This window comes from Phyllobates terribilis, unplaced genomic scaffold, assembly GCF_046119375.1.
Source record: "Phyllobates terribilis strain yellow unplaced genomic scaffold, ASM4611937v1 Scaffold_2__4_contigs__length_985480577, whole genome shotgun sequence".
In the NCBI taxonomy this organism is placed as follows: domain Eukaryota; kingdom Metazoa; phylum Chordata; class Amphibia; order Anura; family Dendrobatidae; genus Phyllobates; species Phyllobates terribilis.
In genome coordinates this window covers 974571126-974579870 of record NW_027362762.1, presented here as the reverse complement: position 1 = coordinate 974579870, position 8745 = coordinate 974571126, and the positions used below count along the sequence as shown (strand labels likewise).

At 45.3% G+C, this 8745-nt stretch overlaps 1 long non-coding RNA gene across 1 annotated transcript; it reads right to left on the bottom strand.

The window, feature by feature from the left end:
• Positions 1-520: 520 nt before the first annotated feature.
• LOC141253126 (uncharacterized) lies at positions 521-8526 on the bottom strand. The gene is made up of 3 exons (XR_012314238.1): positions 8438-8526; positions 5539-5610; positions 521-743 (listed from the first exon to the last, which is right to left on the bottom strand). It is a non-coding gene; the product is annotated as an uncharacterized lncRNA (long non-coding RNA).
• Positions 8527-8745: the final 219 nt, after the last annotated feature.

Here is an 8745-nt window from a genome sequence, read left to right as displayed (position 1 = left end):
ACTCCCCATGCAGCCCTAACAGCAGCACAAGAGTAGGAGAAACGACAAGAAACCCCGAGAAGGAAAACTCACCACGTATTCAGTACAGACATATGGAAGGACGTCTCCGACTGCTGATACTGGAGTCTATAACAAGTTATGAGGGTGTTATGGGGTCACCATGATGCAGCCCCACAGATCTGCTCCATGGGGTTGAGGAGTCCATAGAGTCCTTGAGGTTAGCTCCATCACCTCAGGCCAATGGGACACGTTTTGACAGTTTGGTTACAGCCACATCCACTTTGGGGGCATCAGCTAGTCGAGATTCCGTCCCCCCTCCAGAGAAAACATGAGCTTGAATAATTTTGACCCCATGGGGCTTTGTCTGGAGACCTCCACTTGGTGGACAAAAGAGCTATTATGCTTATTATTGTATATATTGCAACAACTACTATTTATTACTGTTTAATACAGCATGAGCTTCTGTCTCCAGCAATAGTGTTATATTACCAGTAAAGCTGTGTTAAAGGGAATCTGGGACATTTACACATACATACATACATACACTGATGAACAGCTGGACAGCACAGATATTAATTATCTGCCAACACATTCACTTTGTAGACCCCGGACCTTCTAGAGGTGGAAACTTCCTCATCCCTCTGGGTGGTCTCCAAGTCCTCCGACTGAATTGTCTGACTAAGCTTGAGAGCCAGATGTCTTCTCATCCCTGAACTGTTCTTGGTGGCTGACTCTGAAGTCATCTAAATGAAAAGAATACATTAAAAACTTAAAGAGAGAAAGAGCACTTAGGAAAAACCACATACGGTGTAGTACACAAAAAAGACCATAAGGAGGCAGCAGAGCACAAGCACTGAACACAGCAGCAACTCAGACCCAACAATACTCTTACTGAAAGCTATAATGGCTCCAGGGTGAAAGAGGAGGTGGAGGAGCCCTTAAATAAGCTCAGAGTGCATCCATTAACCCCTTAGTGACAGAGCCAATTTTGAGCGACCAAGCCCCAATTTTCAAATCTGACCAGTGTCACTTTATGAGGTATAAGGGAAAATATATATTCTTGTACCGTGTTAGCTAGTAGATAGAAAAATATTTAGATTTGAGAGTCCTCAGTGGTTGATACCTTTTAATGGCTAACTGAAAAGATGGTAACAAATTGCAAGCTTTCGAGACTACTCATGTCTCTTCATCAGGCATAGTATAACACAAAATCTGAAGAGTCACATGTTTATACACAATAAGACACACAAAAAATGCAATAGGTAAGACAGGTGATGAAAAGCAGAGTTATTATGGAAGAGATAAACAGTTCTGGCTATAAATATTTTAGCAGTTAATAGATAAGGAGTGTGAAGGTTTTATTGTCCTGTGACTAGGTCCAGTGTTGTGATGCCCCCACAGGTCTGAGAGTCTGAGGGGCACATTCCTTAGTTGATGTAGAATGACATAAATCAATGCGACACATTCATTCCTGCTCTGAAAGTGTTAAAGGTCACCAGAGACCTGAGTAGTCTCGAAAGCTTGCAATTTGTTACCATCTTTTCAGTTAGCCATTAAAAGGTATCAACCACTGAGGACTCTCAAATCTAAATACTTTATGAGGTAATAACTCTGGAGCTTCTATGTATCCCGTTGATTCTTCTACTTTATTTAGCGGTAAATTTAGGTCAATGCATTTTTGTTTGTTTTTTTGTGAAAATATGTGAATTTAATGAAAATTAACCCCTTCGCAACCCTGGGATTTTCCACTTTTGCATTTTCGTTTTTTGCTCCCCTTGTTCCCAGAGCCATAACGTTTTTATTTTTTGGTCAATATGGCCGTGTGAGGGCTTATTTTTTGCGGGACGAGTTGTGCTTTTCAACACCATTACTAGTTTTACCATATCGTGTGCGGGAAAACGGGGAAAAAAATTCCAAGTGCGGTGAAATTGCAAAAAAGTGCAATACCACAGATGTTTTTTTTTAATTTTTTTTACCACGCTCACTGAATGCTAAAACTGAGCTGCCATTATTATTCTCCAGGTCATTACGAGTTCATAGACATCAAACATGTATAGGTTCTTTTTTATTTAAGTGGTGAAAAAAAAATCCAAATTTTGCTTAAAAAAAAAAAAATGGCTCCATTTTCCAAGACCCGTAGCGTCTCCATTTTTCGTGATCTGGGGCCGGGTGAGGGCTTAATTTTTGCGCGTCGAGCTGAAGTTTTTTATTGATACCATTTTGGGGTAGATCCGATGTTTTGATCTCCCATTATTGCATTTTATTGCAATGTTGCGGCGACCAAAAAACATAATTCTGGCGTTTAGAATTTTTTTCTCGTTACGCCGTTTACAGTTCGGATTAATTCTTTTTTATATTGATAGATCGGGCGATTCTGAACACGCCGATACCAAATATGTGTATGTGTTTTTTTTTTATTATTTTATTTTGAATGGGGCGATAGGGGGGGTGATTTAAACGTTTAAATTTTTTTTATTTTATTTATTTTTTTTTTATTTTTTTTTTTCACTTTTTGCTTGCTTCTATAGTCTCCATAGGAGACTAGAAGCAGCACTTGTCTGATCGCCTCTGCTACATAGAGGTGATGAGCAGATCACCATTATGTAGCAGAAATGGTCCTGAGCTATGAGCGCCGACTACTAGGTGGCGCTCATAGTGACCAGCTCATGACAACCACTGGAGTCTGCTGCAGACCCTGGGTTGTCATGTCCACACATCGGTGACCCGCGATCACGTGACGGGGTTACCGATGGGTGGGGTAAGTGACACGCTTCCGGCGCGGCGATGTTAAATGCCGCTGTCAGAGATTGACAGCGGCATTTAACTGGTTAACAGCCACGGGTGGATCGCGATTCCACCTGCGGCTGTTGTGGGCACATGTCAGCTGTAATAATCAGCTGACATGTGCCCGGTTCAGTGCTCAGTCAGCGCCGGGCCCTCACTGAACCGGGGTTAACAGCCTGTTGCGTACAAATACGGCACAGGCTGTACAAGGATTAAGACAAAATTAGCCATTTTTCAAACTTTCAACGCTTATATTCTTAAAGTAGATAGTCACTCCATCTGCCTCGTAAGTGAGTGGTTCTGTCAAAGGTTTAGTCTAAATCTAAATTTTGGGGACTTTACATGGAAACACCGACGTAAGAACTCAGCGGAGAGCGCAGGATAAATGTGATTCTGATTATTCGGAGGTAGAATGAACAAATAAACAGCAGTACAAGAATAGGGTTTTTTTACACTGCTTTTCACGTGCTATAAGTGATTAAACGGCTTAATTCTTCGGGTTGATGCGATACCAGATTCATACTTTTCTTTTTTTATATTTTGCTGCAATCACACACTAAAAGATGCTTTTTTATAAAGAAAAATTGATTTTCGTTGCCATATTCTGAGAGCTGTAACTTTTTCATGTTTGGGTGCACAGCCCTGTATGACGGCTTATTTTTGCAGGACAAGTTGAAGACTGTTTTTTTTTCACCATTTTTGGGCCCATAACGTTTTCAATCGCTTTTATTCACATTTTTCAGACGCAGAATGAACAAACACCAGCAATTCACTAATTGTTTTTATTTTTTGCGCCGTTCACCGTGCGGTAAAAGTGATAAGACCGATTTTTTTCGGCGGTTTGGTAAGATAAACAGCAATATCAGAATTTTTTTTATGTTTTGTTGCTTTTACAGACTAAAAAAAATATTTTACAAAAATGAATTTGTTTTTGCACCTCCATATTCTGAGAGCTGTAACTATTTTATTTTTTTTGCCGAATGAGCCATATTAGGACTCGTTTTTTGTGGGTCGGTTTGGTGTTTTCATTGATTCCACTTTTTTTATTTTCACCCTTGTGTGTCAGCAGGGGTGGATTAAGAGTAGCAAGGGCCCCGGGCAGTTTAGAAGGCGCGGGGCCCCCCCCCCCACCTGATTTATCACGTGACATGTCACATGATCCCCTGTGATAGATCATGTGATAGTTCACGGGAAATTAATTTGGCACAATATTAATTGTGCTGCCCCATCTGAGAGCAGCACAATATAGGGGCAGATACCCTGATTCCAGCGATGTGTCACTTTTTCAGCTGCTTGTTGTCATTTTGAGAAAATCACCGTTTTATCTGCTGCAGATCTAGCAGCTCTCTGAATGCTGCGCTCTGTATAGCCCCGCCCACACCACTGATTGGCAGCTTTCTGCCCATGCTCAGTGTACACAGAAATCTACTGATCAGTGATGGGGGTGGGGTCCTACAGAACTTACTAGTCATCTAGTGATAATTACCTTCTGACAAATCAATGATTTTATCAAAACAACACTAAGCAGCCCAGTAAGTGACACATTACTGGAATCAGTGCCTCTAACCCTACATTATGCTGCTCTCAGATTAGGTGGCAAAAACCTGATGACAGATTCCCTTTAAAGGAGCTGTAAACACAAAAAAAGTTTGTATTAAAAAAAATACAAGCCATTTGTGAAATTAACTTTTTTTCATTGTTAATTCACATTAGACTGTATCTTCAACACTTTTGTCAGCAGGTCTTATTACAGACTCTGAATAGAGCAGCTCTCTCCCTCTCCCTCAGCAGAAAGTCACAGCATGGTTAAAAAACGGGATCTTTTATGATTTTCTCATAATAAATAAAAAAGGACATGCAAGTCCTCCAAACTATTTTCCGTTTCTCTATAGGGGAGGTCCTAAATCTTTCTTGTTCTTTAGTTGATCACATGTCAAAAAGGCAAAGCATTTACTATGAACTCGCCTAAAAAAATATACACTTGGAGAGTAATATCATCATCTGCATGTAAATATTCCTTGACTCTAAGGGCTCAATCACACTGTCGTATAACACGGCCGAATGCTATGTGATGTTTTATCGGATAGGACTCGGCCCTATGTTATACTATGGGACAGTGCAGATCTGCGATTATTGGCATGAGAAAATAATCTCATTCGATATTCGGACCATGTGCACCCATACACGTCTATGGGTGCACGTAAAACATTGGACTGCACTCGGATGTCATCCAAGTGCAGTCCGATGAACACTCACAGAGACTATGGAGAAGATGGAGAAAGTAAGTTCTCCATCTTCTCCATATCTGTGCTGCGAGAGAATCGGATCACACTCAGTTGAAGCTCTGACAGAGTTTGAGCCGAGTGTCATTAGCATAATTGGCCCTATTCTCTTGCATGAGAGAATATATGGCTTAGTGAGTGGACCCTAAAACTGAATAGTAGTGACGCACAGGCACCTCACAAGCGGGATCCATGTAGCTCTCAGATGTGATGTAGGTAGGGCTTCATTCCATGGGATAGGGCTCAATTTCAAGGCATATAAAAAAAATGCCCCTTTAAAAACCCTTTGAGGACCAAGGCACATATATGTCCCATAGTTTTAAACTGGAAAAAAATTTGATTGAATAAAATTTAAGGTCCTCGAAGGTTTAAGTAGGTCATAAATTCATATGAATACTTGCTCATACAATTGCACATGCCATAAGATGAAGAAGAACAGAATAAAAAATATGACATTAAGTGGAGCACTTACAGGTATTCAAGGTGAAAGAGACCAGCAAAGGCATCGTCTCGAATGACAGTAAATGAGTTAGAATTCAGCAAGCTGAAAATGAAGACAGCAGGTTAGAAGCGAACCAGACTTTATGGTGCTCAGAATTAGTCAAGCAGAATTTATTGACTGCTCTTGCAAAGCACTGACACTCCCGCTGTGTATAGATGGCGCCGTGCGGCCTCCCGCTGTGTATAGATGGCGCCGTGCGGCCTCCCGCTGTGTATAGATGGCGCCGTGCGGCCTCCCGCTGTGTATAGATGGCACCGTATAGATGGCTACGTGCGGCCTCCTGCTGAGTAGACGTGTATAGATGGCTACGTGCGGCCTCCTGCTGAGTATACGTGTATAGATGGCTACGTACGGCCTCCTGCTGAGTATAGATGCCACACGGCGCTCCCCCCAGAGACAGCAGGAGGCCGCACAGCGCCATCTATACTCAGCGGGAGACCACACGTAGCCATCTATACACAGCAGGAGGCCACACGGCGACATCTATACTCAGCGGGGGGCCGCACGTAGCCATCTATACACAGCGGGGGGCGCATGTAGCCGTCTATACACAGCGGGGGGCCGCACGGCGCCGTCTATACACAGCAGGAGGCCACACGGCGACATCTATACTCAGCGGGGGGCCGCACGTAGCCATCTATACACAGCGGGGGGCGCATGTAGCCGTCTATATACAGCGGGGGGCCGCACGGCGCCGTCTATATACAGCGGGGGGCCGCACGTAGCCATCTATACACAGCGGGGGGCCGCACGTAGCCATCTATACACAGCAGGAGGCCGCACGGCGCCCCCCCCCAGAGATATCAGGAGGCCGCACGGCGCCAACTATACTCAGCAGGAGGCCGCATGCAGTCATACACACACACAAACATATACAGACACGCATAAACACATTTGAAACACAAAAATGCATACAAACAGACATCACACAATGACATCTGCCCACACACACACACACAAACAGACAGACATCACACACACACACACACACCTGCCCACACACACACACACACCTACCCACACACACATCTGTGTGTGTATGTATAGTGTGTATAATGTGTGTGTATAATGTGTGTGTATAATGTGTGTGTATGTATAGTGTGTGTGTGTATGTATAGTGTGTGTGTGTATGTATAGTGCGTGTGTGTGTATGTATAGTGTGTGTGTATGTATAGTGTGTATAATGTGTGTGTATGTATAGTGTGTGTGTATGTATAGTATAGTGTGTGTGTGTGTGTATAATTTGTGTGTGTGTATTTTTTTTTTAAGTTAAAAACAAGTAAAATGCATGTGGCATCAATATCAAGACTCCAGATATAAGGGCCTATTCACACTGAATTTTGCAATGCATTCATCTCCTCTTTCCAGGCTTCTATCTAAATCCCTGAAAAATGGCATTCAGATGGGCCTTGACACGGCCATTGATTTGAACAAAGGCAAACCGAGGCTAAAGTCTGAATCTTTAGGCTCCATTTTCTCTGCTTTCAGATGTCTCATTTCAGACAGCACAATCCTGAATTTCAGGGATTCAGTTGTAAGCCTTGTGTAAAGACCTGAATGCAGCGCTGGATGTAGTGTGAATAGGTCCTTACATCCTACACCACCTCAGGGGATTGTTGTTATGGAGTATTGCCCCTGGGTGGCCGCAGTTATGACCACCACCAGGGCTCGCGGTCACCCACCCTAGCTTTGGTATTCTGGGGAGCTGGTATAATGAATATCTGAGAAGAGCCCTAGAGAAGCAAGAACATTGGACAACCAAGAGGTGGTGGCCTCAAGTCAGGTGTAGTGTTCAACAGGGCAAGACTTTCTAACCTGCCCAAACACACACACACACACACACACAGACACACACACACCTGCCCACATATACACACACACATATACACACACATATACACACACACACACATATACACACACACACCTGCCCACACACACACACATATACACACACCTGCCCACACACACATATACACACACACACATATATACACACACACACCTGCCCACACACACACCTGCCCACACACACACCTGCCCACACACACACACACCTGCCCCCCCACACACCTGCCCCCCCACACACACACACATACACCTGCCCACACACACACACCTGCCCACACACACACACCTGCCCACACACACACACCTGCCCACACACACACACACCTGCCCACACACACACACACCTGCCCACACACACCTGCCCACTCACACACACATATACACACACCTGCCCCCACACACACCCACCCACACACACACACCTGCCCACACACACACACATATACACACACCTGCCCACACACACATATACACACACACACACATATACACACACACACCTGCCCACACACACACACACCTGCCCACACACACACACACCTGCCCACACACACACACCTGCCCACACACACACCTGCCCACACATATACACACACACCTGCCCACACATATACACACACACCTGCCCACACACACACACACCTGCCCACACACACACACATATACACACACACCTGCCCCCCCACACACACACCTGCCCACAAACACACACACACACACCTGCCCACACACACACACCTGCCCACACACACACACACACACCTGCCCACACACACACACACCTGCCCCCACACACACATATACACACACACACACCTGCCCACAAACACACACACCTGCCCACATACACACACCTGCCCACACAGACACCTGCCCACACAGACATATACACACACACACCTGCCCACACACACATATACACACACACACACACACACCTGCCCACACAGACACCTGCCCACACAGACACCTGCCCACACACACACACACACACACATACACATACACACACACTCACCATCCCCCGGCTCCATTCCTTCTGCCTGCTCTGTCTCTTTTCCGGTGCAGCGCTGCAGGCCGGGGCGCACTGCGTGACGTCACAGCTAGGAGACACAGCCGCGCACAGGGCCGTGTCTCCTAGCAGTGACGCGGCCGGGCCAGCACAGGGAAGTTAACTGCGGCAGTGCTGGCCCGGCAGATGAAGAAGTAGCGGCGGCCTCTGCTGGGGGAGCGGTCCGGGCCCCCCCCCTCCCGCCACTGCTACCGGTATGTGCCGCGGCGGCCCACACATATAATGAGGGCAATCCGGCATTAGACACCCCGCCT